Source organism: Balaenoptera borealis (assembly GCF_965194805.1).
Source record: "Balaenoptera borealis genome assembly, chromosome: 3".
In the NCBI taxonomy this organism is placed as follows: domain Eukaryota; kingdom Metazoa; phylum Chordata; class Mammalia; order Artiodactyla; family Balaenopteridae; genus Balaenoptera; species Balaenoptera borealis.
This window is the reverse complement of record NC_138866.1, coordinates 110,690,762-110,715,898: the sequence shown is the minus strand read 5'-3', so window position 1 is coordinate 110,715,898 and position 25,137 is coordinate 110,690,762. Positions and strand designations below refer to the sequence as shown.

General features: G+C 41.1%; 1 protein-coding gene across 8 annotated transcripts in view; it reads right to left on the bottom strand.

Annotated features, from left to right (window-relative positions):
• TLN2 (talin 2) overlaps window positions 1–25,137 on the bottom strand; it is a 446,962-nt gene that overhangs the window by 238,892 nt on the left and 182,933 nt on the right. For all 8 annotated transcript variants that reach the window (XM_082383205.1, XM_082383207.1, XM_082383204.1 and 5 more), the window contains one exon: window positions 25,048–25,123. The gene's annotated coding sequence lies outside the window, so the exon portion shown is untranslated. The remainder of the gene's footprint in view (window positions 1–25,047; window positions 25,124–25,137) is intronic.

The following is a 25,137-nucleotide window of genomic DNA, read 5'->3' as shown; positions in this document are numbered from 1 at the left end:
ATTTAGCTGAAAAAAAACTAAGTTAGATCATACTTCATACTATAAGCCACAAAATTTATAAGAACTAACAGGTCTTTAAAAAGAAAGCATAAAACAAAGATTTATGCAATTTATCTCAATCAGACTGGTAAAAGTCTTTCTAAGTAAAAACAACACAAGAGAAGAAATCACAAAGGGATTTCACAATCTAAGTAGTAAAAACACTGTAAAATAAACCCAGAAGATAAGTGATCAACTTTGAAAATATGCCTAAAGAATATGACAAAAAGTTACTATCTACCTGAGAGATGCTAGCTAGGGCTGACAAAAATCATTAATAAAATGAATATCCTAATACAAAATGGTTAGATAATAGTAACAAATTTTTCAAAAAAATACAAATGGGAAGGAAATAAAAAGGGGGAAAAAAGTTCATCCTCAATAACATGTTTAAAGTACAAATCCAAATAAGACATTCTCTAACTATCATGTTAGGAGGTATATGAAGTCATCAAGTTGGCAAGAAATACAGTGAATACACACTTCCCTCTATAGGAGGTACAATTTTTTTTGGCAGGGGGGGCAGCCAATATGGCAATATTATTCAAAGGTTGTAAATATGGTGGTCAAACTCTTTAGACTGATAATTTCATTTCTACAAGTTTACTTAAAGGAGATAATTAGAGATAAGCCCAGTTTTTAGGTCTGAAAACATTCTTCACTGCTTTTCATAAGCAGGGTACAAAATAATATAAATTACACACCCACAAGTGCACAAAGAAGACTAAAAGAAAATCCTCCTAAATTTTAAATAAATTATTTAACAATAAATTTTATTATCTTCAAATTCTGGCTTTATTAATGACTTACAGTTTGCCGTGTTTTGATTTCCTACAATGTGCATATACAGTAGACAATCTCATAATCAACTTCTTAACAACTCTCAACTCAAAGCGACTCTTTGGTGGGTGTGCTACACCCACCATGGAGTAGTATGCCTACTACTTTGTTCCTAAAGCTGTTCAAGCCAGTTGTATTTATTATGTATTTGTATATTTAAATATCATACGGACCAAGAAAATATGAGCACAAAAAGAAAGGGTTGCTGTTGGAACAAAAATTGAGAAGAATATTTTGATGAATCACTAAAGAAGAAAATTGCTGCCATGTTAGAGGAGAGCCAGACAACTGTCAATGAATGGGGAGAATTTTTTTTTAATATAAAAGGAATCTATATTGATATTACTTCTCAAATATGTTTTAAGTTCACACTCAAAAGAATGCAAAACTAGAAATTATAGACCCACAACATGGGAATGATTAAGGATGGAATGATGTAGAACTCCAATTAGACCCATATTCAGAGAAGTTTATTACAGACGTATATATTTTAGGTCAAAGTTTAAATGTGTATGTTTTAGGTTAAAATTTATGATCCTCAATTTTAACTGACTTTTTATGACTGACTATAAGTCTAATGAAACTAATTTTGACAAACCAATTTTAAGTCTGCGTATGTCAAATACGAAGGCTTCCTCTGCATTCCTTTTACCATGTAGGAGCTAATGTTTCTTCGAGCAGAAAGGTGGTAGGGTGTTGGGGTAAGGAGAAGGAAAGCGAGGAAAGGAAAGAAAGAGTGAAAACACTAGAAAAAGAGGCAATTTTTATTTCCAAGCGGCAAAATTCAAAGTCTGGGCAGAAAATTTTAGAATATTCCGATGCTATAATGGCCTGTTACACAGTTAAGGCAACAATGCAAATACCTCTACCTGCCACAGAGGATTTGATCAAAAGACAGACAAGTCACTAATTCAAATTTTCTTGGACATATTGTTTCAAAAAATTGTCTAATAAAGCACTACAAATTCCAAAAGAAAATAAAATAGCTAATAAACAATTTAGCAAATGTTCATTTAAGCTAGCTGATAAATGCCATTCTATAGCAGCAGTGAATGTATTGTTTTTTGATACAGTAGGCCTGATATTTTAAAGACATTTTTATTAAGGCATCATTGACAGACAATAAAATATACATATTCTAAGTATACAAATAAATGTTTATATATGTATATTCCTGTGAAACATGACCATCAAGATAATTAACATATTCATTACTCCCAAAAGTTTTCCTCTACCCTTTAGTAATCCCTCCCTCCCAACTCCCTGTCCTCGGAAAACCACTGTTCTGTATCTGGTCACTATACATTAGTTTGCATTTTCTAGAATTTTCCATAAAAGGAATCATTTAGTATGTACTCTTCTTTTGTCCGGCTTTGTTCACTCAGCACAATTATTTTGAGAATCATCCATGTTGCTACATATGCCAATAGTTCATTTGTTTTTATTGCTGCATCATATTCCCTGAAATGGATATAGCACCGTTTATTGATCTCTTCATACGTGGATGGACATTTGGTTAGTTTCCAACTTGGGGCTATCATAAATAAAGTTCTTAGTACCAGGCGCAAGTGTCTGCTGTCCTGCCTGTGACATTTTTGGCTGGGACATATGATAGGTGCTAAGTGATGTCGGGCAAATTGTTTATCTGATTAAAAAACAGTTAGATCATAATTGATACTATACACCACAATAAAATTTATAGGAATTGAGAGAGTTAGATTTTAAAAATGAAAGCGTAAGACACGGAAAGTTGAGGAAACTGCCAAACTGTTTTCCCAAAAGGTTGTACCATTTCACATTCCTACCCGTAATGTGTGTGAGTTCCACTTGCTCCATGTCAGCTGTACATATGTTTTGTAGGACACAGGATCCATTGTCTATGCAATACACACTACACACAGCTGTGAGGATAAATAAATTATACATGGTCACAGAGTTAATGAGTGGAAGAGTCAGAATCTGAACTCAGAAATCTGAGCCCTGAGCTTTAGCTCTTAACTACTACCTGTATCCCTGCATCCCCTGCTATCATCTACACATTCTTGAATGCCGGTTATTTATCTTAAAAAGCTATGAATGATCCCTAATATTTCTTTTCAGTTCTACCTCAGAAACAACTGATTTCAAATCTTTAAGAAGAGATTGGGTAAGAAGCCCTGGAATATCATTTTGAGCTAAAGATTCAGAACAAATGCTAAATTCTTACAATACCAACATTTCTACATAATATAAAATCAGCACAGCAATGGCAGAGGATATTGATTAATTCAGCCCAGCAGATGTCACCTATTAAGTGCAAAGGTCGGTCCTAAGCAGTGAGAAGGTATTATTTCAAGGAACATGGCTTACTTTTCTGGTGCAAAGAAGAAAAAAATCTCATGAGCAGGCAGACTCATTACCCACTGTATCTCTGACTGCTGCTGTGTCACAAAGTCCAATCCCATTATTAAAAGGCCTGACCATCAAGACCCAGGGCTAGAAGATAACCAGGTCAGCAATGTGTTGTATTTTAAGAACTTCCTGGCATTTGTAGCCATCATTCTAACGGGTAAACACAGAGGGTAATTGTGCAGCCCCTTCTTTGTCTAAGGAGAGCCTAAGAGTCCAACAGGGACCAAGGAGAGTGGCTGCATTAAGGAGAAAGCAAGGAAAACAGTACTTCCTAGCAGCAGCAGACCGTGACATCGACCATGTGATACAGAATACTGATTCATAATCAAAAAAAAGAAGAAAGGTTGGAAAAAATAATCAGCATCTCACCCCGTACTGACACAAGGAAAGGAGATAGCTCTATTAGTGAGATTAAGTCCAGGTAGAGGGGTCTTTGAGTGAAGGAGGATTGTTCAATGACGAATCGGATTTTTAATACCTACTGAGTGCACAGCACACTGCTGGGGTTGGGAGTGGGTGGTGGTAGGGAGTTAGGCGGTAGTTAGATACAAACAAGAAGTAGGAAACAGAAGGAAGGTCTCTACCCCAATTTGGAGTTTATCATCAAGTTGGGGAAAGGACCTACGCTCCAGAAAAGATATTGACAGGCACTGAGTGTGTCATGAACTATTCCCCACCACCATCTTTGCTAACACTAAGTGCAGCCACCGTGTCAAGTCCTCCCAGAACGCCGCCTCATTTTTATTCTCTCCAGAATCATGTGAGGCAGGCATTGCATATCTCCATTTTACAGATTATTAAACAGATTGGGGAAAATTTCACTACTCGCAACTACCCATGTAGCTAGTAAGTGGTAGAGCTAGGAATCCGATACAGCCCTGCTTGACTCCAAAGCTAATGCTTAGCTACTAGGTTATAGAAACTCTCCAGAGCCTTCAGAAACTCTTTCAAGATCATCCCTCTGGGGCTTCCCTGGTGGCGCAGTGGTTAAGAATCCGCCTGCCAATGCAGGGGACATGGGTTCGAGGCCTGGTCCAGGAAGATCCCACATGCTGCGGAGCAACTAAGCCCGTGGGCCACAACTACTGAGCCTGCGCTCTATAGCCCGCAAGCCACAACTACTGAGCCTGCGTGCCACAACTACTGAAGCCCGTGCGCCTGGAGCCCGTGCTCCGCCACAAGAGAAGCCACCGAAATGAGAAGCCCCCGCTCGCCGCAACTAGAGAAAGCCCGCACACAGCAACAAAGACCCAACGCAGCCAAAAATAAAAATATATAAGTAAATTTATTTAAAAAAGAAAAAAGAATGATCCCTCTGGTTAGTGAAGGCGTGGAAGGCTTCTTGTAGGAAGGAGAGAGATACGGCAGAGAGACTGAAGAAAAGGAGGCAAGAGCATTACACTGGGCAGCCGCTTGGTGGGATGTGATCAAATACTAACAAACGTTCACCACTCACTTCATATGCCAGGCTCTGGTGACACAGTGATGAGTAATTCAGACCTGGCCCATGCCCTCCGGGGACTCAACATTTATTGAGGAAGGTACACAGCTCCCAGAGGGCGAGTCTACCAGGCAGGGACATACTCCTGAGGGTCTGGCACAATTGGTGACCCCCACCATTCATACCTGATCTAAGAAAGAACAGTGGGTGCTCTGTTTACCAGATGGCATGGCGCTGCCATAAATCAATAGCATAAAGTCAGTTTTCAATTCCTGGGACTTACCAGCTTTGAAATTTTAATTTGTTCTTAAATTGGATGATACTTGCATTATTTCAAATTATGAGAAAACAAGGGCTTTATAAATATTTTAATATCAGCCTATCTTTTTTTTATTGGTGTATAGTTGATTTACAATGTTGTATTAGTTTCAGGTGTATAGCAAAGTGATTCAGTTATACATACACATATATTCACTTTTTCAGATTCATTTTTCATATAGGTTATCACAGAATACTGAGTAGAGTTCCCAGTGATATATAGTAGGTCATTGTTGGTTATCTATCTTAAATATAGTAGTGTATGCATATTCATCCCAAGCTTCTGATTTATCCCCCCCCGCCAACCACGTCTCCCTTTCGGTAACCATAAGTTTGTTTTCCATATCTGGGTCTGTTTCTGTTTTGTAAATAAGTTCATTTGTTTCTTTTCTTTCTTTTAAATAAGATTCCACATGAGTGATATCATATGATATTTATCTTTCTTTGTCTGACTTATTTCACTTAGTATGATAATCTCTAGATCCATCCATGTTGCTGCAAATTATTTCATTCAATAACAGCCTATCTTAAAGTGGCAGAATATACATGTGCTCATACGATGTAATCATACCCCTCACCCTTTCCTTCCTGAAAAATTCAACCCTAAAGTCTTTAGGTGGGAAAGAACAAAGTAGATGCCAGTAATGGGTATGGGAGGAGGTGCCATGGTGGCCCAGAACAAAAAAAAACTAGAAGGAACCCCATAGTGTCAAGTTGGAATTTAAAGCCCAAGTGTCAATTCATAGTTTTCAAGATAGATAGGCAGACAGACACAGACAGTTACACACAAAGATGTAGTAGTGGCAATGTGTGTGTGTATATGTATATATATATATATATATATATATATATATATATATATATATATATATATATATATATATAAAGTCAATCCTCACATACCTACTGATTCCGTATTTCTGAATTCACCTACTCACTAAAATTTATTTGTAACACAGAACTTAATACTTGTAGTGTTTTCCTGGTTATTCCCGGACACCTGCAGAGTGACATACATTTTCCTAGCTGAGGTCCAAGAAGGGAATGCTCTGCCTTCTTGTTTCAGCTCTCATACTGTCAATGTGTCCTTATTGTGGTCTATTTAGTGCCATGTTTTTCGCATTTTTTGTGGCTGCTTGGTGATGTCACCGTTTAAAATGGTCCCAAGTGTAGTAAGTGCTGTTTAGTGTTCCTAAGTACAGGAATGCTGCAATGTGCCTTATGGGGAAAATGCATACGTTAGATAAGCTTCATTCAGGCACGAGTTAATTGCTGTTGGCCAAGAGTTCAATGATAATGAATCAACAATATATATTAAATGTGTCGTCTTTAAATAGAAACACACAGAATACAAGGTTACATATTGATTAGTTAACAAAAATGTTGTGACTAGAGGCTGGCAAGAACCTAACTCTGTATTTCCCCAAGGAGCAATGGTTCAGAATTTGTCACTTCTGTGTTCACTCCAGCTTAATACACCACAATTACTGTGAATAAAAAGAATGAAATGTTTTCCCCAGCTCTGCCCACTGAGAAGGCTTGGGATGAATGAAACCGCAACAGCAAACAGCACACTCAGTGCCCAGATCTTGGCTTCAAATCACCTTTCTCTAATAAAAGCTACCAGAGCTCCTTGGAGAAATGGCTGGTTCTAGGGCTGGGGAAGGGGAAGTATGAGATAAACCTGGCACATCTTTTTGTGTCAGAAAGTAAAGAACTGCTCAAAGAATGATGATGTGTCAAAAGGACACAGGAACGAGTTTGAACGGGCTCCCACTGGCCACATGAAGAACAATGTGAACATGAAAATAACAGTTACAGATTATGGCTTACTGAATAAAATATGAAAACATGAGTCCAATACAAATAAATAAAATGAAAGTTTGATGAGGAATGGGATAGCTACATAGTTTTCAAGTATCTCCCTACAAAGTCGTTATTCATTAGAATAGAAAGAAAAACAAAACAACAACAACAACTAAAAAAAAAAACCTGGAAGACACAACCTCAATCACGTGATGACACAACCTGGCAGACAGAAGTAAAACCTGGCAGACACAACCTCAATCACATGATGACGCGAACAACATCAGTAACGGGACAAAGCTAGATTGTGCACCACATGATAGGATGCAAAAAGAACAGCATGATTCCTGTGATATTCTTGCCAAAGAGGCAAAACTTCGATTTAATCATGAGGTAAGACACAAATCAAACTGAGAGATAAGCTACAAAGTAATCTTCAAAAGGGTTATAGTCACGAAAGTCTAGGAGAGACTCACGGACCATTGAAACTAAAGAAGACAAAAGACGTGGTAATCACAATAAATGATTCTGAATTTGGTCCTCTTGCTATAAAGAACATGAGTGGGACATTTGGTGTAACTTGAATGGCATCTGAGGATTAGATGGCAGTAATTTTGATGATTGTACTGTGCTAAGAATGTCCTTTTCTAGGAAATACCTGCTCAAATAAAAGTAATTGGGGGTGACCCTGCATTAGGTCAGCAACTTACAATCAAATGGTTCAGGGAACCATTCTTTGCACTTTACTTTCAAACGTTTCTGTAAGTTTGTGACTGTTTCTAAAAAATTACGAAGTATTTTTTTTTTTTAAGGGTGCATACCAAAGCAGTAAGCTGAAAAGGAAGGAAGCACAGAAGGAGCATTCCTCTCTACTAACTCTCCTTCCACCTCTAAAGCAAAGCAAACCCGCCACTGCAAGCCCACAAACCCTCCAGGCTCCTTCCTGCACTGCCTCTGTCCTCCCCTGCCAGCCACAGTTCCTGCAAGGGTTCTCTACACTGACAGACCTCTAATTCCTCATCTTCTTCTTTCTCATCTGGCTTCTGCCCAGCACTTCACTGGAACCTGTTCTGGTCAAGGTTCTTCACGTCTCTTCCCTGCTGATAACATAGGTCTTCCCTTTCCAGTCTGCCGATCTGCACAGCACTGGACACCAGTGGATACCCTAGCGGACTCCCCCATCTCTGACCTCCTCCTTCTCCATCTCCTCTGGAGGCTCTCTTCCTTGCTTAAACCTCTTGGTCCTTGAGTTCTCTCCTAGTCCCTGTTCCCCTCCTCCTCCTCCACACCCTTGCCTGGTAGATCTCAACTGCCCTCAGGACTTGCATTCACCAGATCTGCAGAGAGAGGCCAGGCCTCCCTCCTCATCCATGACTACACCACATTTCCCCACGATCTTTCAGATGCATATCAAATTCATGTTATTACCCAAAAAATCACCCCTCCCCTGCCACACACCGCCCCCAAACCTGCTCCCCTTCCTGCGTTCCTGATCTCAGTGGCACCAACAACCATCCAACTGTCAAAGTCAGAAATGAAAGAAACACCCTTGACAGGACCCTCTCCTGTGCTCTCATATCCAGTCACCTGACAACTGACCAGTTCAGCTCCTAAGTATCTCTCAAGTCTGTCCTCTTCTCCTACTCTAGGATACCATCATCTCCTGCCCAAATTACTGCAAAAGCGCCCTAACTGGGCTCCCCACTTCTATTCTTACTGCTCCTGAACACATACTCCACTTCCTAAAGATCCCACTCAGCTTAAACCCTTTAATGGATTCCCCGTTTTTAGGAAAAGTTTAAGCCTCTTACAAGACATCAAGGATCTACCTGTCATCTCTATCTTAAATCCTCTGCACCAGTTATATGACATTTTCCATTTTCACCCTGACAGTACTGCTCCCAACATCCAGCAGAATGCCTAGCACTTTGTAGATGGTCAATGAATGTTTACTGAATGAATGAATGAATGAGTCACTTAGATAGGGGGAGGGTAGACCAACTTACTAACACAAACTCACATCTTCAGATATACAAAAGTATTAAGCATGGGACCAAAACCCTCGGCAAAAGCTTAAAAATGTCAGAGAGGGTCTGCACAAAGTAATGAGCAGCTCAAGGTCAAGGTCCTTAAGGTTAGATATTAAAGTGGAAGAAAGGAAACACACTTGCTCATAAGTCAAGTACAAAATGGTTCCCTCTATCACATGCTACACTATAACTCGATGCCGCTGTATCTAATGTCTGGGGCACACTGCCCGTGTTACGCTGATAGTAAACTCAAAAATAGTGGGGCAGTGGGCCTGCCCAGGGATAGACAGACACAGATACACACCACACACACACCACACACAAAAGCAAGGGCCGGGGGAGTCAAGTCTGCTCCACGTAGGGGATACCAAATGACAACCAAAAACCAAATGAGGAACATCTATAGAAACTCACGTGACACACAGTGGTGTGGAATGATCTATCTTTCATTTATTATTCCTTATATTTCCTCTAAAACTCTACTAAGATATGGCCATTCTGGAGGCTTTGCTAAAATAGAGGCTAATATGGTCCCAACTAGGATCCCCCACTTGAATTTAGGTACTGCTGGGAGTCAAAGGAGAAGTGGAGTCAAGAGAAAGAAAACAAAGGCAACCGAATTAAGGCCAGTTTAGCTGAAAACCATCACTGAAATGGAACCAGTAATCTAATTAAGAAGGAGGGTTAAGAAGGAGGGGGGCTGCAGGCAGGCCACCGCCAGCCCTTCCAGCCTCGGAAGGAGCTCTTGATGTCTGGATGACATATAAAAAGCCACTGTGACTTCCAGTGACCCCAGGACGGCTCTGGTGCCTATTAAGCATTCACGGAGATCTTTCCCAGAGAGGAAAGACAGTCTAAGAGGAATCCAAGGGCACTTGAAAGGCAGGAGAAGGCCCACAGGCACAAATAGGAAGCAACATCCATGGTACCCAGGATCACAGGACAGGTGAGACAATTACTGCTATGAAGAGATACAAGTAGCTTAACCAGAGGGACAGTTCATCAGGAGAGAGAGCTGAGGACCCTCCAGTCACCGCTGGTGACAGTGATGCTGCCATAGCCCACCACGGAACGCTGGCTGTGGGCCAGACCTGTGCTGAACAGTATCTATCTGTTCAAACACTGCGAGGAGGGTACTATTCACTCCATTCTACACAGCAGAAGAAATAGGTGCAGAAAGGTCAATCCCCCTCCCCCCCCCCATTTGTAAATCTAGTAAGTGGTGGAAATAGGACTTGGACCCGTATCTGCCCAACTTCACAATCAGTAACCTTCTTTTTGAAGTACCATTTCTAGTTACTCACTTATGAATGACTGTTCCTGTCCAGAAGGAAAAAGAGAGTGTCCACTTAAAAACACTCACAGAAGAATCTGGTAGTGAGGAAGGTAGCCGGCAGAACCATGGCGAACAAACCCTGTATCACTGACCTTATTGCATTCAGGTTAGAGCAACAAATGCTTACCTAATGGATGACCAGGACAATACCTTAACCCACCGTCCTTCATAAGGAAAATGAAATACTGTCCTCTAGGCCTGGACTCCAGCATCACTGAGCTTTTCACCGTGGAACCACAGGTGTTCCTTTCCTAGTATCACTCAAAATAATTCCAACCTAAAAAAAAAATCTTTATGAAATGGCAAATATTGCCTCTCTCAGTCATCAGCAACACTACTTATACTACTACTAATACTAATAACTAGAAACACTGGTGTAACACTAGTGACACCGGTTACTATTACCACTATGCAAGTCTACGTAAACGTACCGCACGTATGCAAGGAAGGGAAATTCTGATATTCTGTTCTTTGAACACCTAATTGTGGTAGCATATGCATCTGAAGAGGCATTTCTTGCAGTTGGAAACTGCGGCAAATACAGCGATTGGCTCACTTTGTAGTATGGAAAGGCTGCAAAGCTGAACATTACATAATATCCAGGCTCTTTTGCCGCTATGGTGCCCAACGTCCCATAGACTCTGTCAATCAGACGGGCTCACGGGGGACTCTCCTTTGGAACTGAGTCGTGGGGAAAAGAGGCAGAGTGCGTGGGCATCCCCAGAGGCCATTTCTTTTCAAAGGAGGCGTAGGGCAGGAGCTAGCTGCTCATTTGAGTACTTACTGCTCACCCAGTACTCACTGTGTTCCTCATTAAAGACCTTCCCACAGCAGCAGCCAGGGCAGCTTTCCAGATTCTGGCAGGAGATAATGATTCTGAAGGTGGGGTGGGGTGTATCCTGGAGGCTGAGCCTACAGCTGATTCCTCCAAACATTCCAAGGATTCTGGAAACACTCACCTCCTGGATTAAACCTACTTCAGTTTTAACTCCCTAGAGTCGATTCTGTGTCTAATACAGGAAATGTGAGCAATGACAAGAAGCTCATCACTTCTACTACTTTATTAAATTCGTAAAATATTAAGTATAAAATACTTAGCCACAAGGGATAATGAAACAAACTCAATTTATTTTCATTATATTTTGATATAATATCACTTGGGTCAGGGTAATTCTTATACACCATAGCATCACACCATTCTATAAACCTAAATCTACACTGTAATTCACCTCATTCATAAACATGAGATAACTTGACCTACTTTCTAATATATTCAGCTCCTTCTCGTCTGCTTTAATCTGCAGTGACATTTTAAAAGTTGCTCTGATAATTTCCATTATATGAAAATGCATTTTTCATTTATATCATCTTTGATTTTCCTCCCACAAACAAAATACTGTTTTCTCAATGGTCAGCCTACAAATGTCGTAGGAAACAAGATGTACAAGACAGCTGTTACAAAATGTTCACTGCTGAATTGGGCTCAATGTTGGGTTTCTTGATGGGGTATGAGGGTGGGCGGAGGAAGAAGAGGCAAAGAATGAGGCAATTTTGCCCAAGTCCACATAATACGGGATGATGGGTTTGGCTCTCTCTTTGTATATAACCTGTGACAAATTATAGAGCACAGCTTTTAAAAGCAACTATAATTTCATATCAAATAATATAATGCTTCCCAAATAATATAATGCATCCACGCATCCCAGTAATTCTCCAATCTCAGGTTACAAAGAAAAAAGGAGAAGAAATCCACTTCTACTCTCGTAGCTACCTTCCAACTACATCCACACTTGACCATCAACAGCCTCCCAGACCTGAGTTCCTTCCCTCTGACGAAGCCCTCTTTAAGTCCACTGTCGATAATCCTTTCGAGCAGGTCCTACTGTGTTTGAGAACTTCCTATGGCTCCCAAATGCCCAGAGCAAAGGTTTGCAATCTATGGCCCACAAACTAAGAATGGCTTTTACATTTTTAAATGGTTGAACAAAATTAAAAAACAAAAAAATGAATTATACTTCACGACACATGAAAATTGTGAAACTCAAATTTCAGTGTCCATAAATCTAGTTTTATTGGAACACTCATTTATTTATGAATTGTCTATGGCTGCTTTTTGCACTCCACCAGCACAGTTGAGCAGTTTCAACAGAGATGGTAGCCTAAAATATTTACAGCCTAGTCCTTTACTATAAATGATTGCTAACTCCTAACCTGGGGTGTAGAAGCCATAGCTCTTGGCCTGACACTGCAGGTCATGGAAACCTGGATTTAACCGACCTTCTTAAGCCTTCTTTTCTTTTATTTGAAGGCATAACATCTACTCCACTGAAACGGTCTTCTCCATTCCTCCCCAACATAACTCCCTTTCCTTCCTTGCCTGCTCCAAAGCTCCGTTCAATCCCAATAACTTTTTTTTTTTTTAATTTTTGGCCATGCCGCATGGCTTGTGGGATCTTAGTTCCCCAACCGGGGATTGAACCCGGGCCAGGGCAGTGAAAGTGTCGAGTCCTGACCACTGAACCATCAGGGAATTCCCCCCCAATAGCTTTTATTTTGTTTGATGTGGACCATTTTTAAAGTCTTTATTGAATTTGTTACAATATTGCTTTTGTTTTATGTTTTTGGTTTTTTGGCCACGAGGCATGTGGGATCTTAGCTCCCCAACCAGGGATCAAACCCGCACCCCCTGCATTGGAAGGCAAAGTCTTAACCACTGGACTGCCAGGGAAGTCCCCCCAATAGCTTTGAGCCACCTTTCTCTCTCTTCATAAAAAGAGTCAGATCATACACATTTAACTTCCATGAGGTTAAAAAAGAAAAGTCACTTAAAAAGTACCCAGGGCTTCCCTGGTGGTGCAGTGGTTGAGAATCCGCCTGCCAATGCAGGGGACATGGGTTCGAGCCCTGGTCTGGGAAGATTCCACATGCCAAGGAGCAATGGGGCCCATGAGCCACAACTACTGAGCCTGCGCATCTGGAGCCTGTGCTCCACCACAAGAGAGGCCGCGATAGTGAGAGGCCCGCGCACCGCGATGAAGAGTGGCCCCCGCTTGCCGCCAACTGGAGAAAGACCTTGCACAGAAACTGAGACCCAACACAGCCATAAATAAATAAATAAATAAATAAATTTAAAAAAATAAATAAATATGGGCTGCTGTTAAAAAAAAAAAAGTACCCAATGGTATTCTCCACAGCTGTTTGTAATAGTAAAAGATGAGAAATACCCCAATGTCCACCAGTAAGGCAGGGTGAATAAGTTCAACCCCATCCACACAATGAAGGATGGGCAGCTGTGCCCAGGGGTGAATTTCATCACTATGACCACCACAGAACAAGAGCCAGGATAGATCAAAGGAAAAAAGCAAGGTGAAGGAAATGTGCGTAGCATACTATCATTTACCTCAGAAGGGGATGAGATATAAATATGAAAACATGCAACCATTTGATGATATATCTTTTTCTCAAGGGTGCAAGGAGACACCCTATCTTTTTCAATTGCTACATATGGTGAGGGACGGAAATAGGATGGAAAGGGGACTGAGGCAAAAGCAAACACCTCTGAATATATAACCTCATGTTATGGATGACACTTGGAAACCTTGACTGTGTTGTGCAAACTTATCTAAATTGAAATTGAAAAAGGAACTTCCTAAAAGCAAAAACTAAAATGAAACCAGTGAACCTAACTATGTATCCAGTTGGTGGCACAATGACAGAGAAGAGCTATTCTAAATGTCTTTAAAACACTCTGTTGTGTATGTAGCATGAGGTAAAGCAGATGAAAAAACATAGCACTATTAGTGAACTGGAAATCTGGGTGGATGAAAGAATATAGATATAAAGTTGATAAAGCTAAGTAAAAACCCTGTATACCTGAATTTCACTTGGATGTATTAGTAAGAATTAATGAGTTTTATCTCTGTACACAAACACACACACACATATACACACATTCATCCATACCTGTTCCCAAGTTCAGCACTGAATGGATCCAGGAATAACAATAAATCCAGTAGCAATAAATATTCCTAGTTTCTACATTGTACCTTCTAAATACTCAAGGAACCAGGGCTCCTTAGAGAAGTAGTGCATCCAAGTCTGGAGTACAAAATGGATAAGACAAACCAGTAACATTTTTGTCATACCAGAAAGAACACAAAAATACAAAAGTACAAGTTATGTCAAAAGGACTTGGTAATGAGTTTCCACTGGTCAAATATGGGACAAGTAGAGTATCAATAAGAATATTAAATTGAAACACATCAGTTACATTTATACTAAAAAAAGAAAAAAAACAAGCCAAGAAAAAAAACCCTCTGTTCACTTTTAGATGCTGCTGCTAGAGAACTCATTGTTTTGAAAATAAAGGCAAAGTATTGAGCATTTATCCTGACATTCCTACGTGAATGTCAGAGTAAACAAATAGTTGTGATTAAATTTCTATCTATGGGGGCTTCCCTGGTGGCGCAGTGGTTGAGAATCTGCCTGCCAATGCAGGGGACACGGGTTCGAGCCCTGGTCTGGGAGGATCCCACATGCCGCGGAGCAACTAAGCCCGTGAGCCACAACTACTGAGCCTGCGCGTCTGGAGCCTGTGCTCCGCAACAAGAGAGGCCGCGATAGTGAGAGGCCTGCGCATCGCGATGAAGAGTGGCTCCCGCTTGCTGCAACTAGAGAAAGCCCTCACACAGAAACGAAGACCCAACACAGCCAAAAATAAAAATAAATAATAAATAATATATAAATTAAAAAAAGAAATTTCTATCTACCTACCTACCTACCTATTTTTTTGGCCAAGCCACACTGCTTACGAGATCTTAGTTCCCTGACCAGGGACTGAACCCGGGTCCCGGCAGTGAAAGTGCCAAGTCTTAACCACTAGGCCACCAGGGAATTCCCTAAATTTCTTTTTATAAAGTATCCTCGTATATAAACAAAGGAGGGAAGACAGAATTGGCATATCACTATTTTGCAATCACTAATGAATTAAAAGACATAGGCAATAGTCTTTTTGATCATTAATCAATGATCAACAGTATCCCAAAAAGAGACCACCATTTACTATGTATCTCAAAGAAAATACACAGCCTACCTATGATATAGTCTTGCCAAACAAAAAAAAGCCCATATATGAAGCTGACCAAAACTCGAGATTTAACAAATTATAGAAAACACAGGGAACAGAGGAACATGTTAAATGGCAACATGGGGAAGCAATCATCAAACTCCAGACTGCGGAAATTTTACAGCATAGTTTCTCAACCTCAGTACTAATGACATTTTGAGCCAGATAATCCTTTGTTGTGAGGGGCTGTCCTGTGTACTGTAGGTTATTTAGCGGCATCCTTGCCCTCTACCCACTAGATGTTAGTAGCGCCCCTCAGCTGTGACATCAAGAATTGTCTCCAGATGGTGCCAAATGAAGGCAGAAGAGGATCATGCCCACTGGAGAATCTCTGCTGTCAAGGACAAACAACTCAGTTTCTTAAATAAATGGAGATGGAAGGGTAACCTATAGATTAAAAGGGGATTAGAAACATGTCAATCAATCGTAATGTATAAACCTTATTTGGATCCTGATTCAAAGAAATTAAAAAAAAAAGACAGTTGAGGCAATTTAAACATTAATTTGATATTTAATGATATTAAGGAAATATTGGTAATTTTCATGTTTTTGGTGTGATACAGTTTCGTAGATTTGTTTTTAAGTCCTGTCTTTTAGGGACATATACTGAAATACTGACAGGAAAAAAATAAAGTAGCAAAGATGTGCTTCCAAGTAATTGGTGAGAGACAGAAAGGTATACGTCATATAAGACCAGATAAGAATTAATCATCATTGAACGAGAGTGATGGGCACATAGTTCACTATACAGTTGTCTTCACTTTTGTATAGGTTTGGAAGTTTCCATAATAAAAAGGTATGAGTAAATCAATCTGGCAGGCAATTCCATTCCCATTCCTCTCAGTGAGCACATAAGCCCCAGAATGACCGGGAGAGGGATGTAAGAATTTACAGTTCCCTGGGCTTGTTCAGTTTCTAAATGCCTCTTGGGGTCCTATCTAGATGCTGAGAGTAATTCTATTGTTTACAACACGCCCTTAAACACAAGAGCCAACTACTTAGCTGCAAGCTCTTCCAATACTGGGAGAAAAGCCTGTGAGCTGTGTTGGACTGACCGGGCACTAGGATTCCGGCGTCTAAGGTGGCATCTTCCCAATGGATGTTCTAGAGCAAGTTAGCCTATGAAGGATTTTTGCCTTGAATGCTGAGTGCAAAGCTGGCCCCCACGTAAGGCGTCAAATATTACTCATCATGGAAGCAGCCCAAGTTCTGTGAGCTGCCCGGCCCACCTCAGACTTTCATTCTAGGTGAGAGAAAATAAATTTCTATCTTGTTTAACCCACTGCAGCTTATAGTCTTTTCCACTATGCACAGCAAAACGTACACCAATTAACCCAGAAATAAATTCTCCTTTCTCTTGGAAGCCTACTCTACCCTACAAGAGACAGCTACTCCTTTCTCTGAAGTGACTCTCTTTTCCTGCACATTTGTCACAGATGCCTCTTCATTTCGTTCTTCCCAGAAACTTGCAGCCCAAACATGACAATGTCATTATATGCTCCAGGGCCAGTTTTTATTTCTGTCCTTCCTAGTTCAGAGTATTGAAAGCGTTTCCTCTGAATCCAAGTTTCTGTGAACAGTGGCCACCAGAGAGGACGAGAGCCTCACTCCACACAGCTTGTCCCCCAGGCCTGCGTTAAACTCTCCAAAGGGACAGCAAAAGGAACAGAGAATCCTGTGTGACCCAGATGCCTGGAGCCAAAAGTTCTCCTGCAGTGGAGATTGAGTCATTCTTTACTCCTCAGAGGTAAACAAACGGAAGAATGATATAACGTACTTGGGGAATGTTTAGGATCAGGTAGTAAAAAAGACTTCTTAAATGTCACTTATTTCCTTCTCTTGATGAAGGGGTGGGTTCTATCCCAGTCTTCTAGAAACTACGTTTCTAGGCATGGAATACAACTTTGACCAAGATTTAAATTGTCCCAGCAGATTTTTTTCCCCCAAAACCACTTTTGCCCAAGTATCATTTGACTATACAACTGTGAAGATCAGTGATCTTTGTCTAATGGAACCAAAATTGTCTCATACAGATTACAACTCTGCTTAGCACTCTTTCCGACACTGACAATCAATCAATCGATAGAAAAATAACAAATTGCCAAGTCAGAGTTAATCACTGCAAGACGGTGGTAGTGTAATCTTGGACTGCGTATCACTATCTAATTTAAATGTGGAAATTCACCTTTGGTCACCACTGCAACAAGGTAAATTTTGACCCCTATCCATTCAGCCTCGATTTCACTAAGCTCAGATATCTCCTCTATAAATAAACGAGGGACAGCTCTAAAGACATCCCTTTCGTTCAATACTTATTTCGGGGCATAAATATAATAGGTCAAGATGTTTGGAGAATAAGCCTGCACTGAGTAGCCCAAGTCAATGCCACCACCTTGACCTAACAGAGGGAACAGGGAGGAACTCCATCCACAGCCACCGACACCTCACTGGGCTATGACATAGAAAGCAGACGACCAGCTCCGTGGTTGACAGTAGAGAGACTGCTGGTTCCACTGATAAGGCTTCACCTGGGGTCTGCTTAGTGAGGAAAGCAAGCAGCCCAGAGAAGGAAGAATGCCAACGCTGTGTGAGGGACCCAAGCTGCCGTCCATCTGGTCATTATCATAATAGTCATTCACTAAATACAGTTATACCAGAAGATTTATGAAGACCACGGCATTCTGAGAGAAAATAAAGTGTGTTCAAAGTACAACTTGATTGTGTCTCCAATCTTTCTAAAATAACTACCAAAACATACCTTATATTAAGACAATCAAGCGCACCTGACTCACATATACTTGAGGCTCTAAGAAAACCCTTAGATCAACAACCACTGTTGACAAAGCACACTTCCAGTTTACCAGCAGGATTGAGTATGAAGCCCTCTTTCTCACTCCAAATTCACAAAGAGAACATTAAGTAGGGAAGCGCATTCCCATTTCCAGTCATTCTGTATAAGGAGCCCCTGGCCACACAATGCACCCACAAGGGTGAGGCTGGAAATTAAAGCAGAGCTGATTTTCCTAGAGCAGCAGGATTTTCTGGAGGGAAGACAGAGGTTTGTTGAAGAAAGCATGCAAAACATCACAGAGACAAGTCTTTTCTAACCTATAAAACTACAGCTGGCACCATGCCCCCCAGCCTGTGCCAGGACCTAAGAAGCACTTCCCAGTGGAGACCTTGGAGGTCTTTCATTCACAGTCTCAACTTCATGGTATATGAAATGCCAAGGGGAACATCTGTTCTATGGGGCTGGTGTGAGGATTTCCACAGACACCAGGCCTCTAGTACCGAGGTGCCTAACCCTTCAGGTCCTCATTAGATAGTGGCTAATGACAAAGCCCAGGCTACTGCCCCTTCAGAGACACCAGAGCCTGAAACTACTTTTCCAACAGCAGTAACAAACTTCTCCTGGCCACATCAGCACCAGCTCAGAGGCAGGCGGCACACAGAGAGATCTGTTCTGGCTGGAGAGTGGGGGTCTGTGTGAGTGAGATCTCCAAAAATAAAGTGGGTTCCCAGGAGGGATGGGAAGGCAGGGTCTAGGAAAGAAACTTGAGGCTGCATTCCAGACAGCTGGTGCCGTGTGAAAGGGAGAACCCACTCACACGTGCTCCGTGGAGGGGTCTAGGCATGAGGACGTCAGGCTTAGAGAGGAAGGAATATAACCCCACCACATAATCGGGCTGCCATGGGAACAGCAGCCCCCTAATTATAACGGAGTAAAGGCTGCTTCTTGGTTTTAACATTCGGAATTGAGTTATAGGTAAACCATGGAAGCCCTTACTGGGATTAAAGAACAGAATATAATTATTACCAACTCCGAGCATATAAAATTCAAAGGTACAGCTGCCCCAAATGGAAAGGTTGGGTGGGGGAGGATGGTAGACAAGAAATAGTGCCTCTAGGAGACAGAATAAGAATAGAAGAGGCTGCATGTGTCATCCGAGGTTACAGAGGGAGGATGAAAAGCATGAATCAGACGTAGGGAGGAAGGAAGATGGGGATGGTCAGAGCGAGCTAATGGCAATCACAAGACACCAAAAAACTGCTTTTAAAACTGATAAAGGGAGAAATGGTGCTGTAAGCATGATATTTATACATGTGGAAATCACCAAAAAAGCAGCAGAAATGATCCACGGGGGGAAAAAGTGGTTGCTTCTAAGAAGTAAGGCTAGTAAGGGAAGGAAGAGAGAGTGTAAGATACTTGTTCCTTTGCATTAGAAGCTTTTCTGTAGCATTTTCTATTTTTAGCCATTTGCATGCATTACTTAATTTTTTTTTTTTTTTTTTTTTGGTTAATGCAAGATCCTCTATAAGGCCATTGTTTAGATCACAGCAGTAGGATTTTTCTCAGCTTCTACTGGGCCTGATAGTGGTACGTGGAGAAGATTGCAGCCGGCCTCACAGTGTGTTTACTTTATTTTAATCTTAGTCAAGTCATGTTTAAACTCTACAAGTGCACAAGTCATTTTACAGTTCTGGAAAACTGTCCAATTCTGGACAGCTTGTTGTAAACGGAATAGAAAGGCTTTGATGGTCATTTTAGATCTTCAGAATATGGGGCTTCACAGCTACAAAAAAGAGTCATTTTTCAAGACACATGTTCTATAGGCACAAGTATTCCAGAGCCTCTGAGTCCATGAAATCCAATCAATTCTTAGACAGCAAAGGCTCAAATCTTGAGTTCTCCAGGCGGGCTTTTTAACTTTGAAAGAAATTAACTGATGAGCGTAATTAGCCAAAAAGCTTAAGAAACAGCACATTCTACAACACCCATGGATTAAATTTAATTACGAAAAACAATCTGGAAATGGTTATTGTTGTTGTTCTGAAACATTTACCAAGTACAGACCGCAGAGGAAGGACCCCAGCACGTGTCTGGAAATCCTGACCAGTGAGATGACGCTAATTAGGACTCCCAGCCACTCAGGGAGCCCACAGCGGGTGGCAAGTGGCAATGCCTACAGTCGACAAGCAGAGGAACCTAGGGAATCCGGCTAATGGAGGACAGCAGGAAGACAAAAGCGCATAACAGATTACATTTTTAATGAAGAAAAGCAAGCACAGGAACAACTTATCTTTTCTGACATCGTATAGCATTTAAGTTACAGATACAGAGTAACAAATAGCTATGTAGATCCTGCCTTGAATTTTACAGATTCAATACCCTCCCTAAACAACACTGGGAACTAAAAATTCCCAGAGGGCCAAAAATAATGTTTTTCATTTAAAATCGGTTTTAAAATATTTTTCTTACCAGCCTGCAGGGAAAATGGAGATAAGTTCAGATTACTGCATCTATGATCAAATCTGGAATATACCATGTGTCATTAAGTTAAACACCAAACAAATCGTTTATCATGTGCTCCCCTCCATCTACTCTCCATCAATCTCTCTCATCTCCCTCACATGCTTGCAATGCTTTAAAGCATCACGTTTATTCCTGAGAAGCGTGGCTGTCTCACATTCTTAATTGCTCACCCCTACAACATCTCACCCAGTATGGCCTGGCCTTCTGAGAGGCTCAGAACGTGACTGATTGATTACACTGTTCATTTCTTTAAATTTTATTCAGACTTGGACTGGCCCAGACCCCTTAAAGCAATTCTACTTCCTCTAGTTTACGTCAAAATAAAAGTTCCTCGAGCATTTATTCATGACTTGAGGCACTTCCAGAAATGTCAACATTTCAGATCATCTCTCATATTCCTACACATTTAAGATAAATGTTTCTGTTGTCACCATTGTTGTTTGATATAGCTTTTCCAAAAACAAACAAAAAGGCAGTGAAATAAATATCCCTAGGGTAGAAGCAACCCAATTGAAGCATACAAATCAGGCAGTAAATCAAGTGTTGGCCGCAAAGGAAACCATAAACAAGACGAAAAGACAACCCTCAGAATGGGAGAAGATATTTGCAAATGAAGCAAATGACAAAGGGTTAATCTCCAAAATATGCAAGCAGCTCATGCAGCTCAATATCAAAAAAACAAACAACGCAATCCAAAAGTGGGCAGAAGACCTAAACAGACATTTCTCCAAAGAAGATATACAGATTGCCAACAAACACATGAAAGGATGCACAACGCCACTAATCATTAGAGAAATGCAAATCAAAACTACAATGAGGTATCACCTCACACCGGTCAGAATGGCCATCATCAAAAAATCTACAAACAATAAATGCTGGAGAGGGTATGGAGAAAAGGGAACCCTCTTGCTCTGTTGGTGGGAATGTAAATTGATACAGCCACTATGGAGAACAGTATGGAGGTTGCTTAAAAAACTAAAACTAGAACTACCATATGACCCAGCAATCCCTCTACTGGGCATATACCCTGAGAAAACCATAATTCAAAAAGAGTCATGCACCACAATGTTCATTGCAGCACTATTTACAATAGCCAGGACATGGAAGCAACCTAAGTGTCCATAGACAGATGAATGGATAAAGAAGATGTGGCACATATATACAATGGAATATTACTCAGCCATAAAAAGAAACGAAATTGAGTTATTTGTAGTGAGGTGGATGGACCTCGAATCTGTCATACAGAGTGAAATCAGAAAGAGAAACACAAATACCATATGCTAACATATATACATATGGACTCTAAAAAAAAAACAATGGTTCTGAAGAACCTGGGGCAGGACAGGAAGAAAGACGCAGACGTAGAGAATGGACTTGAGGACACAGGGAGGGGGAAGGGTAAGCTGGGACGAAGTGAGAGAGTGGCATTGACATATATACACTACCAGATGTAAAACAGATAGCTAGTGGGAAGCAGCTGCATAGCACAGGGAGATCAGCTCAGTGCTTTGTGACCACCTAGAGGGGTGGGATAGGGAGGTTGTGAGGGAGATGCAAGAGGGAAGGGATATGGGGATATATGTATATCTATAGCTGATCCACTTTGTTACACAGCAGAAACTAACACAACATTGTAAAGCAATTATACTCCAATAAAGATGTTTTTAAAAAATACATGGAAATATGAGTAAAGAGAAAATTATACTTTGGGAATACCATATGAAATTGTGTTTAAAAAAAAAAAAAAGTGTTGGGTTGACAGAAGGGAAAACAACAGGTAAGTCTGTCAAATTTCATTTAAGTTTCCCAGAAAATAGGAATGTTAAAACACAGGAAAGCCAGGCATCACTGAGGGAGGAGTTCAAAAGGACTGAACCACCATGTTGCAATCAACAAAGACCATGGTCAACTTCACAGAACTTTTGAAGCAGTCAGGGTTAGGTAGGCATCTTAAACTATGTGGAACTGTTGCTCCTCCTTCCTCACGTTATTTCACTGTCCTAATAATTCAGTCCATTACTGCCTCTGTCCTCTACCCATCCTACCCCTCCAACACATCCCCACACTCCAAGGAGAAGTAAACAGGAAGCACACTCATCCATTCTCTATAGACCCGTGGCATAAGAATACACTTGGTATGCTGTTTTTGGATCTGAAATCTGAAATCTATGGGAAAGGTATACATCTGACGTGTTTCCTGTCCACTGTGCCTAGGCCCTTTAGCTAGACTGGCCCACCTAGTGCTGTCTGCAGATCCTCAAAAGACAATGTCCATGGACTTCCCTGGTGGCACAGTGGTTAAGAATCCGCCTACCAATTCAGGGGACACAGGTTCGAGCCCTGGTCCGGGAAGATCCCAAATGCCACGGAGCAACTAAGCCCGTGTGTCACAACTGCTGAGCCTGCGCTCTAGAGCCCGCGAGCCACAACTACTGAAGCCCACGCTCCTAGAGCCCGTGCTCTGCAACAAGAGAAGCCACCAGTGAGAAGCCTGCGCACCGCAGCGAAGAGTAGCCCCCGCTCACCGCAGCTAGAGAAAGCCCACACGCAGCAACGAAGACCCACACAGCCAAAATTAAATTAATTAATTAATTAATTAAAAAAAAAAAAAAAAAAGACAACGTCCATGCCAAGACACCCAGAAGATCCCAGGGCAGGACAGCTCCTTTACTCTTCCCTATCCTGTACACATCTGATCCCACTGCCCTCAGCTCATAACTCTTGACCATGTACTTGACCCCTACCCATCTTTGCACTCCTCACACTTGGCATTTGCAATTGTGTCCAGAGTTAGACATTCAGCCCTTCTCACACCTAGCTCTCAGCATCCCCACATGGCAGACAGACACTAATCTGTCAAACACCACCTGGCCAGAGGCTGCCCACAGTGGTATGAAGGGAGGATTCTGTATGTTTTTATCAGAACTCAACACACTGTCAAGTTTCACTTTTACACTGACTGCAAGGTGGCTCACAGCTAAATTTAACGTTCACATGGATGAGCCATTTTTATTTGGGTTTTCCAGCACAACAATCCCTTGTCTTTTGTTTGACCTCTGACTTCTCTGTGTTCAACCATGCCAGCTGTCACAGTATTTTCTGGAAATAACCGATGTATAACTAGAGTATATTTCTTTCCTGCTTCAGAGGAATGACACAGTTTTAGAGGTAGAGGAGCCCTTATCAGTCATGCACCCCAATATTTCCCAAACACCAGTCCCCAGGCCAGCGCTAGTCCATGGCTAACGGTCAGTGGTCACCAGAGCAACAAGAAAGAGGAAGGAAATGAAGAGTTTTTCACAACGCTAAACACACAATTGAAAGACAAATTCACGACATTCTTACATTTTTAGTATTAAAATATTTCTTCTTTCATGAAATGATGTTAGTACATGGTAGTTATTAGGTTGGCCAAAAAGTTCGTTCCGGTTTTTCTGTAAGATGTTACGGAAAAACCGGAATGAACTTTTTGGCCAACCTTTTTAAAAAAAATCTTTATGAAAAATCTTAAACACAAAATAGAGAGATTACCATATAAATAAATAGAGAACTCTCATGCACTATCCAGCTTCAACAATCACCAACGTTGTTTACGTACAGCCCAAAGAATCTAGTAAAAACTGGTCCTAAATTTTTTGTTTCTATTCCACAAAACCTAAAAGTGTGGGAATGACATGGCTGGGCCAACCTCTTACGTTTTACAGATAAGGACTTGGAGACTAGCAGAGATTAACCTGTCCCCACTTGCACAGCTGGTCAAGAACAGAACTGATACGTCTGGTGCGCCATGATACGGTTTTGGAGGGTAGGAGCATGAACCAATTCCTTTTAACCTGTCAGACTTTAACTGAGGCACAGCCAAGACCTGCAGAAGAGCGTCTTTTGTCTCTGCCCAGGGCACTTCATACACACTACTTGGGTGCAGGCAGCCACAACCAGGACAACCAGATGGGGAAAACCAATAATCTGTAACCAAAGTTTACTTCATCTCACGCTTTAGCAATTGTGCATCATCCCTGGAGAGCTCCAGGAACTACCAAATAGTTTTAGGACAAAGATTACTGGAAGCTTCTACATTAATTCCTCATCTAGCACTTCCCTCCCCACCCCAAAAATTATGAGGCAAACATATGGAATGAATGAGAATTCACGCAATAAGTTAAGAAAACAGCTACTCATCCCCTCTTCTAGGCCTTCCCCTCCCCCCCCGACCAAACTACCAGGTGGGAAAAAAATCACACAGCAGTGGAAGTAATAACACCAGGAAGCTACACTCCTGTCTCACAGAACTGTGGTAAAAAAATCAAACAAGACAGTATGAAGTGACAATGTTTTAACGCTCTGTAAAACTTTACCAATGCAAGAGGGTGGCCAATGGATAATAAAATTTTTTTTTAAAGGACTCACCTAAATTCTCAGTTTATGTAGAGTCGATTTCCCTGAAGATGTCCTGAAGCATCTGAGAAGACTTCAGCAGCAATACCTAAAACAATAATA